This window comes from Panthera onca, chromosome C1 (assembly GCF_046562875.1).
Source record: "Panthera onca isolate mPanOnc1 chromosome C1, mPanOnc1 haplotype 2, whole genome shotgun sequence".
Taxonomy (NCBI): Eukaryota; Metazoa; Chordata; class Mammalia; order Carnivora; family Felidae; genus Panthera; species Panthera onca.
The window spans coordinates 58,361,741-58,381,960 of NC_138346.1; the positions used below are offsets into that span (position 1 = coordinate 58,361,741).

General features: G+C 39.1%; 1 protein-coding gene across 10 annotated transcripts in view; it reads left to right on the forward strand.

Moving 5' to 3' along the window:
• ATF2 (activating transcription factor 2) overlaps window positions 1-20,220 on the forward strand; it is an 81,762-nt gene that overhangs the window by 6,353 nt on the left and 55,189 nt on the right. For 5 of the 10 annotated variants that reach the window (XR_013557257.1, XM_060621775.3, XM_060621784.3 and 2 more), the window contains exons 2-3: window positions 8,470-8,586; window positions 9,565-9,665. The gene's annotated coding sequence lies outside the window, so the exon portion shown is untranslated. Of the gene's footprint in view, window positions 1-2,646; window positions 2,801-8,469; window positions 8,587-8,671; window positions 8,724-8,758; window positions 9,460-9,564; window positions 9,666-13,441; window positions 13,477-20,220 lie in introns of those variants that run through there. The other 5 variants (XM_060621776.3, XM_060621778.3, XM_060621781.3 and 2 more) reach the window with 5 other exon arrangements.

The following is a 20,220-nucleotide window of genomic DNA, read 5'->3' on the forward strand; positions in this document are numbered from 1 at the left end:
TAGTGGTGTTGTATTTGGGTAAATACCCAATAGTGCAGTTGCTGGATCATAAGGTAGTTCTGTTTTTAGATTTTTGAGGAACTTCCACACTTTTTCACAGTGGCTGCACCAGTTTGCATTCACCAACAGTGCACGAGTGTTCCTTTTTCTCCACATCCTCACCATGGTGTTGAGTTTATCCATTCTGACAGGTGTGAGGTGATAATCTCATTGCAGTTTTGATTTGCATTTTTCTGATGATAAATGGTGAGCATCTTTTCATGTGTCTGTTGGCCATCTGTATGTCTTCGGTTTTTTTGAATGCTTTAACGATTACTCCGTGTAACTGTACCATCACTTCTCAGCCACACTGTTAAGAGTCACTATGTTTTTATCATTTGTAAGGAAGGTTTTAATGATTATTGACATGTGTCGGATTGAGGGTTATTCCTGTGGTATCTCTTTCACTTAACTTGAATTTTGACATACTTTGAGAGAAGTGAGAGGTGAGCTTACTAGTATTGTATTGGGAATTGTACAGAATCTATACCCTATCAGGGTGCCTGGGTGTCTAGTCAGTTAAACATCTGACTCCTGGTTTGGGCTCAGGTCATGATCTCCTTCCTATTTGGTGAGTTCCAGCCCCATGTCAGGCTCTGTGCTGACGGTACTGAGCCTGCTTGGGATTCTCTCCCCCCCCCCCCCCCCCCCGCCTCTTCCTCTCCCCCCCCCCCCGCCTCTTCCTCTCCCCCCCCCCCGCCTCTTCCTCTCCCCCCCCCCGCCTCTTCCTCTCCCCCCCCCCGCCTCTTCCTCTCCCCCCCCGCCTCTTCCTCTCCCCCCCCCCGTCTCTTCCTCTCCCCCCCCGTCTCTTCCTCTCCCCCCCCGTCTCTTCCTCTCCCCCCCCGTCTCTTCCTCTCCCCCCCCCGTCTCTTCCTCTCCCCCCCCCGTCTCTTCCTCTTCCCCCCCCCGTCTCTTCCTCTTCCCCCCCCCCCGTCTCTTCCTCTCCCCCCCCCCGTCTCTTCCTCTCCCCCCCCCCCGTCTCTTCCTCTCCCCCCCGTCTCTTCCTCTCCCCCCCGTCTCTTCCTCTCCCCCCGTCTCTTCCTCTCCCCCCGTCTCTTCCTCTCCCCCCCCCCGTCTCTTCCTCTCCCCCCCCCGTCTCTTCCTCTCCCCCCCCCGTCTCTTCCTCTCCCCCCCCCCGTCTCTTCCTCTCCCCCCCCGTCTCTTCCTCTCCCCCCCCCCGTCTCTTCCTCTCCCCCCCCCCGTCTCTTCCTCTCCCCCCGTCTCTTCCTCTCCCCCCATCTCTTCCTCTTCCCTGCTTCCTTGTGTGTGTGCTCTCTCTCTCTCAAAATATATAAACTTAAAAAAAAAGTTAAAAATACTATACCATATCTTATTTGTGCCCTCTTCATAATGGGAAATTAATATCGATATACTCTTAATAGCAGTGATGACTAGAAATTATTGTAATTCTTGGTGAGCTGTGAATTTCAATTTTTTTTTAACTTTTATAAAAGATAAGTTTTTAAGAAATAAAACAATAATAGATAAGGATGTTCTATACGTTTACCTTGAGAAAAATAATGCTATAGACATTATTTTTATAATAGATTACCAAATCTAAAATTATCTTATTAATAAAATCTTGCATTAGCACCGTTCACATTCGTAACCATTACTATGTAAGTTTTTATATGTATTTCTAATGTACTGTTGTAATTTTAAGCTATAAGACAAGAACTTTCTTACCTTAAATCACCTAGAGATTACAGGTCTGGGAATAATCAATACTTAAAAAAATGAAGTTTAACTTAAAAACTGCTATTTTTATTAAAGAAGATTCTGATATATTGGGCTGATCTCAATATTCACATACTCAGTACTTTCATGAATACAATATTGGGAAAAGTCTGAGGCGCTCGTTATGTGTACCATCAACTTTGAGGAATTTCATCAAAACATTAGTATACTCTTGGGAATTGGTGATATGTGTGAAGATTATCTGTTGTGTCGCTGTGAGTGGGGCAAAATTAAAAACTGCTTTCCTCAAAAAGCTGCTTTCCCTCATTAAATTCTATTTTTATCACTTCTGAGGCATTTGATTTCCTTACATAGATGAACTAAACATTATGTACCAGATAACCTTATGGGATAACATCAAATTCATGGGTTAAAGATTAAAAACCTTTGTTTAAGTATTAAACATGTAATTCTCAGTTTCGGGCTTTAAAGATGGTAGTAAGAATAGGATTGATTAAAGCATTAGGAAAATGTACATATAAATTTTTTTTAAGTAAGCTCTAGGCCCAGTGTGGGGCCTGAACTCATGATCCTGAGATCAAGAGTCACATGCTCTACTGACTGAGCCAGCCAAGTGCCTCAGGAAAATGTACACTTAAAGTCAAATACTGTAAAGCTTCTAATAAACTTAATAGATACCATGGAAGTGCCATGCACTATACATTTTACATATGTTATTATCCTTTATGCTTTTTGACCACCCTAAAACTGGTGTATTATTTCCTATTGAAGAGGATCATAGTAAAATCATGCCATTAAAATTTTTCCCAATATAAAACTCAAAGATACTTTAATCTTGAAAGGAATAAAGTCCTACTAGCTCATAGTTACAGATTTTTAAACTCATAGGTGTTTTTGTTATGACCATAGTGCTGTTCCAAGGACCCAGGATTGCTCTAAGATCACTTTTTTGCATTTTGTGGCTCTTGACCAAGATTTAAGAAGGAAATTACAGCACAGAGAAAACTGTGTCTGTAAGGTGTTGCTGCTCTTGAAGACTTGTGACACAAGCCTGTCTTCCTGGGTACGTTAACATTTTTGCTCACTCTGTTAATTTTCTATTCCTGCATTACAAATTACCACATACTTTGCATCTTAAAACAACACAGATTATCTCACAGGTTTTGTAGGTCAGAAGTCCAGGTGGGCTCCCCTAGGTCCTCAGTTTAGGATCTTATAAAGCCAAAATATGTTGACTGAGCTGCATTCCATTTTAGTGTCTAGGGAAAATCTGCTCCTGGGTTGGCCGAACACAGTTGTAGGACTGGGGAGGTCTCTCTTTCCTTGCGGACTGACAACCATGGCTGGTATTTGCTCTCAGAAGCTGGAAGGCTTTCATTTCTGCTCCCTCCAGTAAAGGCAGGTCAGGTCTCTCTCATGCTTCTAATTTCTGTGATTTATGCTGCTGCTGAATCTCTCAGACTCCAGAGAGAAAAGTTTTCTGTTGTTAAGGGCTCCTGTGATTAGATTGGGACATCTGGATAACTCAGGATAATCTTCCTGTTATAGGATCTGTAACCTTTTTATATCTTCAGAGTCCATTTTGCTATGTAATATAACCTATTCATAGTTTCTAGGGATTTGGGTGTGTACATCTTTGGGGGACCATTCTACCTACTACACTCCTATGCTTCTGAAAAGAAATTTGGTAAATTGTGAACCCTTGCACCTTTTTTTCTTGTTTCTAAGCTGAATCCTATAATTTTTCATTGTAAGTTTAAATAGTTGGGAAAAAAATTTCTGGCTCTTACAAGTAATTTCAATAGTCATTTGAGGTTATCATTGGTTTTTAAAAAACTATAATTCACTTTTAATAGAAGTTTTCATTATTCCTCTTTCTTATGGAACTTTTATTTAACTTCCACTTCTCCAACATGATTTTATTTGAATTCAGTGAATTTTAATGTTTTAAAGTATTGATCACCTTATCCTACTTCTCTGCAATAAATATAAATTGAACTTTTCTAAGTTTCTTATTGATTTCCTCTTTTCACGGAGCTCTCTCAGGACAGTTCATTTTTTAACAATATTTTGTGAATGGAAGAATCAGTCTAAATACGAAGTTTTCATTGTTCCTGTCGTCACACTAAACAATATATATGAATTCAGAACATTTCCTAAACACAGGGCAGAACACCATTCTTAAAAGCAATGCTTTGCTTTAACAGAAGTACTTAGAAGACAGACGAAGATGCAAGCCTGAGGTTTAATGGTGCCTGGATTAAGGGAGGCTTTAAACCACTCTTATTTTAAATAATCCCCTTGTTTTATTCCTTGGAGGTTTTTACAGCCTGGGGTAACGCGTGGTAATAAGATTTGGTATGGGTTTCTTTGGAACTGTGGAAGAATAAGGATTTAGGGAAACTAGGCAGATCATTCTGGTAAAGCAAATGTAGAGAAGTAAAAGATATGGAAATTTTCTTAAAACTTATCCTGTTCAGATGTCACTTGGAAAGCATTAGTGTACCTTCAGTAATACGTACGCCTGTTTGAACACTGGCTAGCTCCTAGTCTGCCACCAGGCCAGAAGCCTACTACTCAGGATTCTCTCTGCTATCCAGTTGCCCTTAAATATGTTAGACTCTTCTGAGTCCATGTCAAGAGAGAATTATTCCTTTCTCACACGAATATCTACTTTTTGAGCCCTGTTGTTTGACAGTATCTGCCTTCCAGAATACTTAACCACTAGCAGTATTTGCCTCCTTCAGCAGAGACCATACCCCCTACCCACAGGTTAATTATATCCAAATGCAGGCATCCCTTAGAGATAATGGCGGGTTTGGTTCCAGACTACCACAATAAAGCAGGTCAAGTGAAATTTTTTGGTTTCCTGGTGCATATAAAATTTATGTTTTTTCACTGTGCTGTAGTCTGTTAAGCGTGTGCTAGCATTACGTCTAAAAAAAAATAAACTATATATGCCTTGGGACCCCTGGGTGGCTCAGTTAAGTGTCTGACACTTGATTTCAGCTCAGGTCATAATCTCATGGTCATGAAATAGAGCCTCGCATTGGGCTCTGAGCTAGGTGCGGAGCCCGCTTAAATTTCTCCCTCAGGCCACCTGGGAGGCTCAGTCGGTTAACCAACTTTGGCTCAGGTCATGATTTCACCGTTCCTGAGTTCACGCCCCGCGTTGTGCTCTGTGCTGACAGCTCGGAGCCTGGAACTAGCTTAGGATTCTGTGTCTGTCTGTCTGTCTGTCTCTCTCAATAAATAAAACATTAAAAAATTCTCACTTTCTCTCTGCCGCTTTCCTGCTCGTTTGCGTGTGCACGTTATTTTTCTCAAAAAATGAAAAGACTATCGCTAAAAAAATAATGCTAACCATCATCTGAGCTTTCAGCAAGTTGTAATCTTTTTGCTGATAAAGGATTTTGTCCATGATGGCTGTTCACTGGCCAGAGTGGTGGTTGCTGAAGGTGGGGTAGCTCTGACAATATCTTTAAATAAGACAATGAAATGTACCCACAGTAGAACTTTTAAAATTGGAGTCAGTCCTCTCAAGCCATACCACTGCTTCATCAATTAAGGAATTCAGTATTCTGAATTCCTTGCTGCCATTTCAAAATCTTCATAGCATCTTTACCAGGAGTAGACTCCATCACAAGAAATCATTTTCTTTGTTCATGCATAAAAAACACCTCATTTGTTCAGGTTTTATCATGAGATTACAGCAATTCAGTCCCATCTTCCGGCCCCACTTCTAGTTCCCTTGCTCTTTCTACCACATCTGTAGTTACTTTCTCCACTGAAGTCTTGAACCCCTCAAACTCATCCATGAATATTTGAATAAACTTCTTCCAAACTCCTGTTAATATTGGAATTTTGATCTCTTCCCATGAATCTCAAATTCTCTTAATGGCACCTAGAATGGTGAATCTCTACTAGAAGGTTTTCAGTTTACTTTGCCCAGATCCATCAGAGGAATCACTATTTATAGCAGCTGCAGTTTTACAAAAGGTATTTCTTAAATAATGAGATTTGAAAGTCAGAATTACTCCTTGGGCCATGGGCTGCAGAATACATGTGTTTATTAGCAGGCATGAAAACATTAATCACTTCTCCATGAGAGCTTTTGGGTGTCAGGTGCATTTCAGTGAGCCCTAAGATTTTGAAAGGAATCTTTATTTCTGAGTAGCGGGTCTCAACTGTGGGCTTAAGATATTCTGTTAAAGCATGTTGTAAACAGATTTGCTGTCACCCAGACTTTGTTGTTCCATTTGTAGAGCAAAGGCAGAGTAGATTTAGCATAATTCTTAAGGGCCCTAAGATTTTTTTGAATGATCAATGAGCATGGGCTTCAACTTGAAGTCACCAGCTGTGTTAGCCCCTAACAAGAGAGTCACCTTGTTCTTTGAAGCTTGAAGTCAGGTGTGAATGCCTCTCTAGCTGTAAAAGTCCAAGATGGCATCTTCTTCTAATCTAAGGCTATTTAATCTACATTGAAAATCTGTTATTTAGTGTAGCCACCTTCATTAATAATCTTAGCTGGGTCTTCTGGATAACTTGCTGCAGTTCCTATATTTATTTAATTTTTTTTTAATGTTTTATTTTATATTTGAGAGACAGAGAGAGAACATGAGCAGGGAGGGGCATAAAGAGGGAGACACAGAATCTGAAGCAGGCTCCAGGCTCTGGGCTGTCAGCACAGAGCCCGATGCGGGGCTCGAACTCACTAGCAGTGAGATCATGACCTGAGCCGAAGTCGGAGGCTTAACCGACTGAACTACCCAGGTGCCCCTGCAGTTCCTATATTAGTGCTTGCTGCCTCACCTTGCACTTTAAATTTTTATTATTTCTAAGTAATCTCTGTGCCCAGTGTGGGGCTCGAACTCACAACCCCAAGGTCAAGAGTTGTATGTTCTACCAACTGAGCTAGCTAGGCTCCCCTTCACCTTGTACTATTATGTTATAAAGGTAGCTTCTTCCCTTAAACTTCATGAACCAACTCTGCTAGCTTCCAGTTTTTCTTCTGCAGTTTTGGCACCTCTCTCTGGACTAGGTTTTAGTTTATGGGAGTGTTGTGGCTGGTTTGATCTTCTATTCAGACCACTAAAACTTTCTCCATATCAGTTGTAAAGCTGTTTTACTTACCATTTGTATGTTCACTAGAATAGCACTTTTGATTTCCGTCAAGTTTACCTTTGTATTCACAGCTTGGTTATCTGCCTGATGCAAGAGGCCTTTGCTTTTGGCCTGTCTTGGCTTTTGACATGCCTTCCTCACCAAGCTTAATCGTGTCTAGCTTTTGGTTCAGTGTGAGAGATGTGCCCCTCGTCCTTTCCCTTGAATACTTAGAGACCATTGTAGGGTTAGTAATTGGCCTAATTTCAGTATTGTTGTGTTTCAGGGAACAGGGAGGCCTAAGGAGAAGGGAGAGAGATGGGGGAGGGGCTGGTAGGTGGAACAATTAGAACACACACAACATTTATCAATGAAGTTTGCTGTCTCATATGGGTGCAGTCCATGGCTCCCTAAAACAATCGCAATAGTAACATCAAAGATCGCTGATCACAACTCCCCAAAACAGATATAATAAGAATGAAGAAGCTTGAAATATTGCAAGAATGACCAAAATGTGACACAGAAACATGAAGTGAGCAAATACTGTTGGAAAAATGGCACCAATAGAATTGTTCAATGCAGTGAAGGCTGCCACAAACTTTCAATTTGTAAAAAAACATCCGCAAAGCACAATAAAGTGAAACTCAATAAAACAAGGTATGCCTGTATAAGAAATATATAGACAGTAGCTAGGATAGGGAGCAGTGGTAAAAGAGAGGTTCCTTACATCTATGTGTTTCAAGCTACCAAAAAAGCCCCCCCAAACATTATGTTTAATGTCTTCCAAAGTCTGGATGGTAATCTTAACATTGCGTGCATAAATCATAAGCTGTATAAGCCAGGTACAGCTTGTTAGCTTAATCTTGTTGCCTTTTACTTGAAGACCAGAAGTCCATCTTGCTGTTTTCTAGGGTGTTAGTTCCTGGTCTTTTGTGAGCAACTGCTAAAATAAGAATACAGACACTCCATAGGAAAATCTGAGGCCCTGCTTTTAAAAATAAACATTTCCCTGAAAGAAACAATTTGCAGAAATTTCTCTCTACCTAGAAAATGTGAACCTTTACACAAAGGCATTTGTCCTTTGAATTGCTGCTCCATTTATGGTCCCTATTTTACATTTGTATAGCTAAATAGCCTGTTCAGGTCCCTTTACCTTTAAGAGACATTCTGTCTAAGACAGAATTTTGTTGCCAGCTTTGAAATGAGAGTCTTTCTGGCTTCTGATATTCTCATTTCAAAGTTTTGAACATGAAGACTGTTTCAGCCAACCTTACTCGTGGTAAAGTGCAACCCTTCTTATCATCACTCTGTGCAATAGGGACATCTCCCAAGTTCATACACAGGCTAATAATGAGAGTTTGGTTCTCAAATAATGGTAGAGGAAAGTCTACTTTCCCTTTTAACATTTTGTTCCAAGGATATACTGCCTTTTCCTAATGCCAGGATCTTACGCGGCCAGACTCAGCTTGAGCACTCCATTACTTACATAATGGCCCTGTGTTCCCATTTCTGAGTTTTGTGGACTGCTTATGTGAGTTTATCCTCCCAAACCACAACTGTTTAGGTTGTTTCTTTGCTCTTATATTGTTATTCTGTTATTCAGATTTTTCCCTTGTTTGTCACCTACAGATTGGCCTTGCATATTTAGAGACGTTCTCACGAACACTGGTCTTGCTCCTTGTCCACTGGCAGGACTTTCTGCTTTCGAAAGCTCCCTTCAGTGGACTACTAAGGCATCTCCACAAGGTATTCAACCATCTTCTGTTTTAGAGTGAGAGAGTGACGCCTAAATGTTGACCAATATTCATTTCCTTCTTTTTCTTTATTATAGATGCTCCAGTTTTTAACTGAGCATATGGCAAAATAAAGAATGTATTTCTCAGGTATAACCATGTGACTTAAGTTCTGGCATATGGAATGTAAATAGAAGTTTCCTGTGAGTTGTTGAAAAGTTTCCTTAAGGGAGGCTGTTGCTCATCTCATTCTCCTTCCTGCTATCTGATCAGCAGATGTTACGGTTAGACCTTAAACAGTTATTTTAAACCATGAAGTGGACGCCACATGTTGAGGATGGCAAAACAACAAAATAGAAGGAGCCTGGGTTCCTAATGATCATGGTTCCAGACTGCTTGTGCTTTTATGTGAGAGAAAAAAACTTCTGAATCATTTAAGCCATTGCTAATTTTGAGTTTTCTGTCACTCATAGCTGAACCTAATCCAACTGATACAGGTATAAAAAAATCAAGCTGTTACCAAATGAAAAGCATATGAACTGGGTCCCATTGATGTTATGTTGCAGCACTGACACGGGAGAAACTTTTCGTCTCCACTCTAAGATTCAGCAGATTCAGCACTGCCATTTCACCTGTCATCTATAACTACCTCTCCCTTCTGTTGTGGTGAAAAGCTTCAATGTTCCCCTTTCACCAAGACTCCGTTGCTGTACTTCCATCCTTGAAACTGTTATACCTCTGGATAGGTGGCATTTTGCTGGGAGTTACAGGAGACCATAGGATAAACACCTTCCTGGAGCACTGAAACTTTTGAAGGGAACCTTAATTTTTATATCAGAAAAAAATGGAACAGAAGGCCAACTTTACATACATTTTAAAACATAAAGTAAATACTTAACATTTTTTGTATCGGAGTTTAACTGCATGCGTCTGTTTCTTTAGGTATCACAGAGTAAGGGGTTCACTCTTTTCTGCCTCTCCTTTGCCCTAGGGATACATAGATGGAAACTTGAGAAGTACTGCTTACTTAATTAGAGCTGAAGGATTCCTGGCAGCAGAGCAAATAAAGCCCATGGCCCACCAGCTAGAAAGGTAAGAGACTTTAAGCTTTTATGCAAAAGTGGTTCTTTATTTTGCGATTATCTCTCAAGTATTACTGAATTCAACAGATGCTTCTAGATAGTATCCTCAGGATGCTAGTGTCCTATCATATTATTGATAGTGTTTAGTAAATAAATACATACATACATACATACATAAATTGGAGGTTCAGCAAAGTTGGAAATGTCCTTTTGGAGCTACAGTGCATTTCTGCATCTAAAGCACACTGAAGACTTACATTAAATTTTTAAATTTTAACTCAGAGCCTCCTAAACTTATCTGACTAGGGAATCCTCTATAGTAAAGGGCCCCCATATGAAAGTCCTAATTCTCCGAAGATTTTATAAAGGATAGTAACAATAGTTAATCCTTGAAGTATTTTCTTTTTTTTTTTTTAAGTAAACTCTAGGCCCATCATGGGACTTGAATTCATGATCCCAAGATCAGGAGTCACCTGCTCTACCAAATGAGCCAGCCAGGCTCCCCGAAGTATTTTCTGTACTGCAAAATTTTTTTGGACAAAAAGTATTACCCATTTTAAGGCTAACTAAATACAAGCTAACTAAAATGTCAAAACTTACTTGCTTTTGGATTGAATTAAATCAACTAAGTTTAGTTCAGTGATTATTCGTACTGAACAGAAACATTAATAGGAAATTGTATAGTTCTTCAAATACATCCTTTTTGGACATCTTCTATGTATCAGCCCCAGTGTGGTGATGTTAAAGATACAAAGTACAGTGGTTTCTGGCTGTAAGACATTTATAGTTTGGGAATATAGCTTTTAAAAATGGAAGGGAAATATTGATGTAATAAATGTGATCTTTTAAAACATAATGGTCTAGTGGTAGACTTTGTCAGATACATCAAGATATACAAGCAGATTGGCCTATGCTGTTGTACCTTAATCTGAAGGTTCAGACTGAAAGTGAAACCATGTGTAAAATACAGTTACTCTAATTTTGATGAAATTTGGAAAATATTTATATATATATGTGTGTGTGTACCTGCATATATATATATATATATACACACATATATATATAAATATTATGTTTGAAAAAGTGAAAAATTTTTTAAATATATTTACTTACTTTGAGAGAGAAGGCATGTGGGAAGGGCGGGGGGGGGGGGGGGGGGGGAGAGAGAGAGAGAAAATGCCAAGCAGGCTCTGCACTGTCAGTGTGGACCCTGGTATGTCCATGGGCTCGAACCTGCAAATTGTGAGATCATGACCTGAGCCAAAGTGAAGAGTCAGACGCTTAACTGACTGAAACACCCAGGTGCCCCTGAAAAAGTAAAAAGTTTTAAGCAGGAATTTTTTTTTTTTTAATTTTTAATGTTTATTTATTTTTGAGAGAGAGACAAAGTGCGAGCAGGGAGGGGCAGAGAGAAAGGGAGACACACAATCCAAAGTAGGCTCCAGGCTCTAGGCTCTGAGCTGCCAGCGCAGAGCCCGATGTGGGGCTCGAACTCACAAGCCATGAGATCATGACCTGAGCTGAAGTCGGACGCTTAACCGACTGAGCCACCCAGGTTCCCCTAAACAGGAAATTTTTTAAGGAGAAAAGGATGGCAAACTTTTTCTTGCACACTGATATATATGTTAAATAAATTCTGAGCTACTTGATGAACTTAAATGTTCAAACCCTGATTTGGTTAGAAGTATTTTACATAAAGCATAAATTCCACGAGGGCAGGGACTGTGTATCATTGTATCCTGGAGTCTAACACAATTCCTCCCCTCTTGCATGTACTCAATAAATATTTATTAACTAAAGGATGAAGTAAATGAGTGATCTGAATTTCAGAGTATAAGGGGTTAGTGGATGGAGGGTGAGCAGTGTTTACTAAGAAAGAGATGGGTGAGTAGGAAATGAGAGCATTCTAGGCTCCACATGGAGCTGATTAAAAGCCGACATAAAACTGGAGCCAAGGAGATGAAGGGATAGCATAGACTGGGGTAGGAGGAGGCAGGGGTCCGTCCATGCAAAGGTCTGGAGACAATGTTATGGATTTGAAGCCTTATCCTAAACATTTTTTTCATAACTGGTCCTTTGCTCTCATTTTGACTGGTACTGCTGATGTGCAAATCGTCGTTCTCTTTTCTGAATTTAGCAGTAGTTTGTACTGGCTTTCTTATGCATAGTTTTGCCCTCTCTAATCCATCCTTCACATTTCTATTAGTGATCTTGCAGGAATTCCCCTTTGATTATCTAGTTCATCATCTTAAAATCTTTCCATTTTTTACAGTGGACTTATTCTTTAAGTCTATTCTATTCTATTCTATTCTTTAAGTCTATTCTATTATTCTTTAATAAGCAGACTTATTCTTTAAAGGGCTAGATAGTAAATATTTTAGACTTCCTGGGGGCCACATGTGGTCTCTGTTGCTTATTCTCCTCCCACCCCTACCCCCAACCATTTGAAAATATGAAAAACTTGCTTGGTTCAACATTTCAGCACAGGCCTATATTTATAACCTCAGAGTGGCAGTGGGATGGGGGTGGTGAGGGTGGAATCCAAACTCCTAACCAGGATAATAAAGCCCCTTCAAGATTTGCTTCACTTTCTGGCCTTCTCTCTCTTCCCTTCAACCTTATATCCCACATTTCAGGGGTCCAGCGTTCCCTCAGTGTACTCTGCTTTATTGTGATTCTACATGCTGTCTTCTCTGCTGAAAACATCATCCTTGACTAGCTGATGCCTCTTCCTTTGAGACTACACACAGTCATTTCTTCCTTCAGTAGTAGTCTTCTCAGACCCTCTCTCCACATTTGGCTAGGTACTTGTCTTGGTTAGAGGATAGAAACTTAATCAGATAAATTCAGGGTTCAAAAAGAAAAAAGAGCTCACACTCAGAATACAGAAGACCTGCATAATTCAGCCACAGAAAACATAGGCATCACAGAAACTTCTTTCCTTCTTCTTGGCTGCATGCTTTCTCATCTCTGTTTTTCTGTGCCTACTCTTGGTTCTGGCTTTCATTAATTTTTTTTTTTTTAATGTTTATTTTAGAGAGAGGATGCACATGTGTGCTCAAGCAGGGGAGGGGCAGAGAGGAGGGATAGAGGATCTGAAGTGGGCTCTGTGCTGACAGCAGAGGGTTGGATGCGTGGCTCGAACTCCCGAACCACGAGATCATGACCTTAGCCAAAGTCGGTGCTTTAACCAACTGAGCCATCCGGGCACCCCCATTAATTTCTTATCAGTATGAACATGACTATAAATGTCTACCAGTCCTGAGTATGATTTAGAATCTCTGGTGCTCACTTCTGTTTGCCTGATTTTTTTCTTTTTACAAATTTCCTGAAGAGGTAATCTGATGGACTTAACTTGGTTAGGTGTCCCCTGATTCACCTGAGGCAAGTATGTCAAGGTCATGGATATTATAGGATTGCCCTTTACTGGTAATCAGACTCGCTAAGAGGGCAGTATGGGTGCTGAGGAGAGGTGGCCAGCTCCAGTATACTCCTTAAGCCCCTATGTTCCCATAGTGCCTGTGCATGTCTTTATTATTATGTTGCTGAATTGTATAATATAAATATTATATATTATACTTATTATATCACTGAATTATACTTGTTTACCCTTACTAATCTGATTTTGAGGGCAAAGACCGTATCTCTTATTCTCAATATGGTATAAGATACAAAATAGGCAGTCAGATGTTTTCCAAATACATTTTACAAAATAAATTTGTTGTATTAGAAATGCTTGGGAATGCTGTACATTGTATGTAACATTTAGTATTATCCGTATTTTAGAAATCTGCTTTGAAACTTGAGTACATGCTTTGAAGGTAAGAAATTACAACATTTACAGTTCTGTAGCTAAGAGGGTCAGTAAAATTAACATTTTATTTTATTTTGTTTTAACTATTTTTTTTAATGTTTATTTATCTTTGAGAGAGAGAGAGTTACAAGCAGGGGAGGGGCAGAGAGAGAGGGAGACACAGAATCCGAAGCAGGCTCCAGGCTCGGAATTGTCAGCACAGAGCCTGCCGCAGATCTCATAAACCACGAGATCATGACTTGAGTCGAAGTCAAACACCCAACCGACTGAGCCACCTAGGAGCCCCTAAAATTCACATTTTAGAACATAAAGATTTTGGAGGTACCTGGCCAGCTCATTCGGGAGAGTATGGACACTTGATCTTAGGGTTGTGAGTTTGAGCCCCACATCAGGCTCTGTGCTGACAGTTCTGAGCCTGGAGCCTCCTTCTGATTCTGTGTCTCCCTCTCTTCTGCCTCTCCCCCACTCGTGCTCTGTCTCTCTCTGTCTCAGAAATAAATAAACATTAAAAAAAAAAAAAAAAAAGAATCTAGAGATTTTTGAAGTTAGTACCAGAAATTGACTTGCTCCCTCCCATTTTTTTTTAAGATTTTATTTTTAAGTAATCGCTACCCCAACATGGGGCTCAAACTCAAGAGTCGCATGCTCTATCCATCGAGCTAACCAGGCACCCCTGTCCCATTTTTAAAGCTTCATTTACCCACACTATTTTCTGTGAAGTAAATTGGTTTCTTTCTTAATTCGTTTTTGACAGAGTTAAGAAAAGCATGTATTTTTTATCAGCTGAATCATTTGAATGATAGAGTTCTGTATAGCATGGGAGTAGTGGTATTATAGTCTATAGGATCATCTTACCTTGCTTAACTCATTTCGTATTTTAAAAAAGGAACTAATAAGACAAATAATTGTCTAATATCATTCTTTGAATATTCAGGTACAGGGTAATATTTTTACCATAGTAAGGTTCTCTTTGCTCTTAACCTTGCAATACAGATGTGATTTTTCTATTCTTTGATCTCTATAACATGAAAGTTATAAACCAGAAATGAGTAGAGAATTGTTAGAGAATCCATGTTTTGTAGTATTTTTCTCATAACTACTCCTAAACATCATATGATACTATATAATGGATATATAGTGAATTATTATAGTGCATATCATTATAAATACCTTCTATAAGTTTTTCTTTTTTTAATTTTTTAGTATAGAACCATTTAAAAGTTGCCAGCCTTATGTCCCATTACCCCAAATACTTTATTTTCTACAATAATACATTCTTCTACAAAACCACAATACAGCCCCGAAAACCAAGAATTTAGCATTGATATATTGCTACATCTAATCTGCATATCACATTTAAGTTTTACCAGTTGTGGGGTGCCTAGGTGGCTCAATCGGTTTAGCATCCGACTCTTGATTTGGGCTCAGATCATGATCAAGCCCCACGTCAGGCTCCATACTGAGCATGGAGCCTGCTTGGGATTCTCTCTCTCTCTCTCTCTCTCTCTCTGTCTCTGTCTCTCTCTCTGTCTCTCTCTCTGTCTCTCTCTCTCTCTGTCTTTCTCTCTCTCTCTCTCTCTCTCTCTCTCCCTCCCCTCCCCAACCCCTGCCCCTCTACCCCATTTGTGCTTTCTCTCTCTCTAAAAAAAAAAAAAAAAAAGTTCTGCCAGTTCTAATCCAAAAGATTTGTCTAGAATTCACATTGCAGTTGTTATGTCTCATTGGTCTTTTTTAATCTGAAATAGTTCCTCAGTCTTTCCTTGAGTTTGTGACTTGGGCACTAGTGACTAGATGATTAAAGTCCAGTTATTTTGAAGAGTTTACCTCAATTTGGGGTTGTGTGATATTAGAGACAGGTATCTGATATTGTGTAGATTAGATACAGGTGTGTGTATCTTTGTTTTACTGTCGTAGAAATGACGCTATGTCCTTATTGCATATCGATTTTTCTTATTTCTAATTTTAACTTGGATCATTTGAGTAAGGTAATATTTGCCAAGATTTTATAATTAAGATATATTTTATCAGGAAATACTTTGAGAGGATATAAATATCCTGTCTTATCAAATGCTGAGTTTATTCTTTTGTATCAGTATGGATTAATGGGATCCTGTTTTATTCACAGTATGATCCATTACTATCATCTTTGATTTTGATTCTCAAATTGTTTCAGATCTGGCCACTTTCTGGCCAAATTCATAAGTCCTTCTTAATTTTCTTGCACAAGATATTCAAGGGCCATCCTGTACTTGCCCTGCCCTAGCCCTGGAATCAGACAATTCTTGAAAGAGCTCAGGTTCCTTTTGGTAGAGAATGGTATTTAGACATCAAGATCTGGGTGCCTAGTAGGTGTATTGCTTTGGGGGTATCTGTGTTCTCAGGCCCCCCTCACTAGACACAGCTAGGGAAATACATGAATATGTATGCAGATATATACACACACATATTTATCGTCTATATTTCTGTACCTTTATATCTCTTTTGAAAGTCAGGAGTTCACACCAATATCTCTAAATTTCATCTAATTGCCAGGATTCATTCTGTATTATAATTACCTTCACCTATAGTGTAAATTTCCCTTCACCTACATCCTTGATATATCTTATTCTGTCATTCCTTGTATTTGTACATAATGAATCACCTGTTGCCACCACACCCACTTCTCATCATCATCTAGATGTTCTCCAGCTTGGGCCCTGGTATCCTGTGCTAGACTCATACCATCTCTGTTCCTTACCTCATGTGGTTGCCTCCTCAGACTTCCCTCCAGCCACCTTCCATTGCCATGGACAACTTTCTCACTCTGCCCACACTGTGACACTCTGCGCTGGTCTGTTCCCCACTAGCCTGTCTAAGCTGCCTCTCATGAAGACACCAAAATATATGTTTTTTCTGGAGGCTTGGCTTTTATATTAATTTTAATGTTTTATTTATTTTTGAGAGAGAGACGGAGTGTGAGTGGGGGTGGGGCAGAGAGAGAGGGAGACACAGAATCTGAAGCAGGCTCCAGGCTCTGAGCTGTCAGCACAGAGCCCGATGTGGGGCTCGAATCCACAAACTGAGATCATGACCTGAGCCAAAGTTGGACGCTTAACCGACTGAGCCACCCAGGCACCCCATATTAATTTTAAGTTATAAGAAATGTTAGGTAGTTAATTTCTCTCATTTTCTTCTATTCATTGTTCCTGGAAGTGTTCTTTACTATTTTCTTATTGGCATCTCATATTATGTGTGATTTATTTGATAATAGGTCTGTTGAATAATTCTGGAAGTCCTAGAAGAGTCTTTCTATACTATGTTTAAAAGATGGTTTACATAAAATTTCTAGATTGTTGGTAGGCGTAGGATAGCAAGGCGTAACAGTTGATAAACATAGTATAGCAAGGCATACCAGCTGGCAGGTACAGTCTAGCATTAAAAATGTTTTTGTCCCATTTTTTACCTAGCAGTAAGTCATTTCACCCTTTGGGACCTCATTTGTAGGTTAGGTAGTCAGGACTAGATCAGGAATACAATAAGGTACATGATCAGAAATCTGTGTGATAAGAAAGCCTATGATCTATAGTCAAGAGAGAATTTTGGACTAAGATTTTATTATTTTTAAGAATGGGCAATTGTAAACATTTCACAGAACTACAAATAATAATTATATGAAAAATTATAACCTAAGTGTGTCAAAATATGCAACTTTAAAATTAGGGTTTTGTTCCAGTAATCTGACAAAAATGTTAAAAAGTAATATTCACTATTGGTATGGGTGTGAAGAAATGAGGTCTTTCTGTACACTACTGGTAAAGGAGAAATCAGTACTCTATATTGGAGGGCAGTTAACAGTGTAAATCAAGTCTTAAAAATATGCTTTCACTTTGATACAGTAATTTTCAATTGTTTTTTTGTTTGTTTTTATTGTTTTTTTAATTAAGCAGAAAGTTTATTTCCAAACTCATCAAAGATGATTACAAACACAAAGTATCCTTTTAAAAGTGTCCCAAATTAAATCAAAAGCACATCATTAAACACTTGTGACATTAAGAATTCATTTAGGTTGTAGTATTTTCACATTATTTTTTTAAATCATTTGCAGTGTTCTAAGATCACATTTAAACATTAAAAAAAATTTTTTTTAATGTTTATTTATTTTTGAGAGAGACAGAGACAGAGCTTGAGCGGGGGAGGGGCAGAGAGAGAGGGAGACAACAGAATCCGAAGCAGGCTCCAGGCTCTCAACTGTCAGCACAGAGCCCGATGTGGGGCTCGAACCCATGGACGGTGAGATCATGACCTGAGCCGAAGTTGGACGCCCAACTGACTGAGCCACCCAGGCACCCCTCACATTTAAACATTTTTTAAAGACATGAAATAATGTAGTATATTTTTTTAAGTATAACTATAAAGTAGAGGAACTTAAGACACAGATCAAATCTTCATACATAGGATAGGGTAATCTGATACATAATACACCATGAATCTTTCCAAACAAGTTTTCTAAGAAACTGCTCCCATGTTTAGTGTTACAAATAAAACAATCTTCTCATTTAGAAAAATCAAGACATCATTTGATTAATAAAGTCTATTCTTCCCCAGTTTTATACTTGCTTGTCTTCATTTAGAAACTGTAAATTCATGAGAAAAGAACAAGTTTTGTTATGGTATAAAAAATCTCAGGAACAACAAATTACAAATATTCAATTTTTTAAAAGTGTATTTATTTTGAGAGAGAGAGAATAGGGGAAGAACAGAGAGAGAGGGAGAGACAGAATCCCAAGCAGGTTCCACAGTGTCAGCACAGAGCCTGACGCTGGGCTTGATCCCACGAACTGTGAGATAAAGACTTGCACCGATAACCCAGAGTTGGACGCTTAACCGACTAAGCCACCCAGGTGCCCCCAGTTTTTTAACAAACAAAAATGTTTTCCTTCCCAAAACGTAAAGAAACATTCAGTAAATAAAACAAACATAATATTCCAGGTGTAGCAACACTAGTAATTCACTTAGGAAAGAGGTATATTTGGTGGTAACATTTTTTTTGTCTTAAACATAAAAAACACTTTACCAGAAGAATCAGGCCATTATTGTTTAATAATGGCCTTCACCCAGTTTCCTTACCTGAATAGAAACTCATCAATTTCTGTAGAATATTGGTTATAGGACCAGACCACAGGAAAGGTCTGAAATATCTAAAAGCCATTTGGCTGGAGAAAAGTGTTTTCTTGAGACTTGGAAGCAGTCATTTCATCACTTTGTGCTTAAATGCACTCCTCAGCGAACTTTTTTCCCCACAGCTTTTAGAATAAAGCACAGGATCTGGGCTCCTGGAAGGGGTTGCTTCCAGCTGGAACACTTACCTACCAGCAGGACATCCCTGCAGGTATTCTGCATGTGCTACTGCGGGAGTTCCAGCCTCCAGCCTGAGCTGTTCCAGTAGGCCGCTTCGGGGTATTCCCACTGGCCCAGGAAGACATGGTAGAAGAGGTGCTGGGCTCTTTGACATAGTAATTTCATTTCATTTTTAGACATTGTTCCCGTGGAAATTATTACAGATACTCCACAAAGATTTGCTGCCAAAGATATTTGTTGATGATAAAAAAAATCCACTAATAGAAAATTAATTATGAATATATCTCAACCATATGTTGGAATACTAGATAACAATTAAAAATTATATACAATACTTAATGACCTTACTATTTAATGATGTAGCAAAATTTAGATGATTGCAATTTAAAGAAAGTTATAACACTGTTTCTACAGTTTGTAAAGCTACATATCTCCATACATTGATAAGACTGGAATATGTACTCTGGAATGTTGAATGGTAGTTGTCCCTAAATCATGGTATTTTGGGTGACTTTATTTTTTTCTTTTTGCTCTTCTGTATTTTTATGGGAGCAAATTTAAAGCTCCTTACTATATCTTAGTTTAGTAGGGGTAATTTAGTTCATATTATCAGGAAATAACAATGGCCTTCTTCTGAACCCCAGACTTTTGCTTTAAAAGTTTTTCAGAATTTTGTAATACTGCTAATTTATGTAGGATATCTAATACCGGAAATTGCTCTGGCTCTGTTGTAACAAACAAAATTCAAAGTATACTAACATTCAAAGTATAGGTTGAAGGTTGAGGTTCTATGAGCACCTGGGTGGCTCAGTTGGTATGCATCTGACTCTTCATTTTGGCACAGGTCATGATCTCACCACTCATAAGATCAAGCCCTGTGTCAGTCTCTGTGCTGACAGCACCACTGTCTGCCCCTCCCCCACTCATGCGTGCATGCATGCGTGCGTGTGTGTGTCTCTCTCTCTCTCTCTCTCTCTCTCTCTCTCAAATAAACATGAAAAAAAAGGTTGGGGGTTCTAAAATAAAATGCCTTATAGCAAAGAAATAGAGAAATATATTTTAGGGCACACATACATGTTTACATGTGGAATTGACTTAGAAACCTGGAAAGAAGTCTGAGTTGCATGCTAGATTAGCTGATGTAAATTTCCTCACTATCCTGGAAGCTTCTTGAGGGCAGGTACCTATCTTAGTTCCCCACTACATCCCTAGCATCTAGCAGAGTGCCAAGCCGGAAGTGGATGCTCAAGTATTTGTTGATTGAAAGAAGAAAAGAGGAAACTCCAATGGTATGGGATCTTGAGGGCAAGGAAGATAAAGGACTGTTAGAATAAGAGTTAAGAGTGAAATTAGAGAAACCAAAGAGCTTCTTTTAAATTTTGCTTACAATCCTCTTGTGTCTTCTTCGTGACAA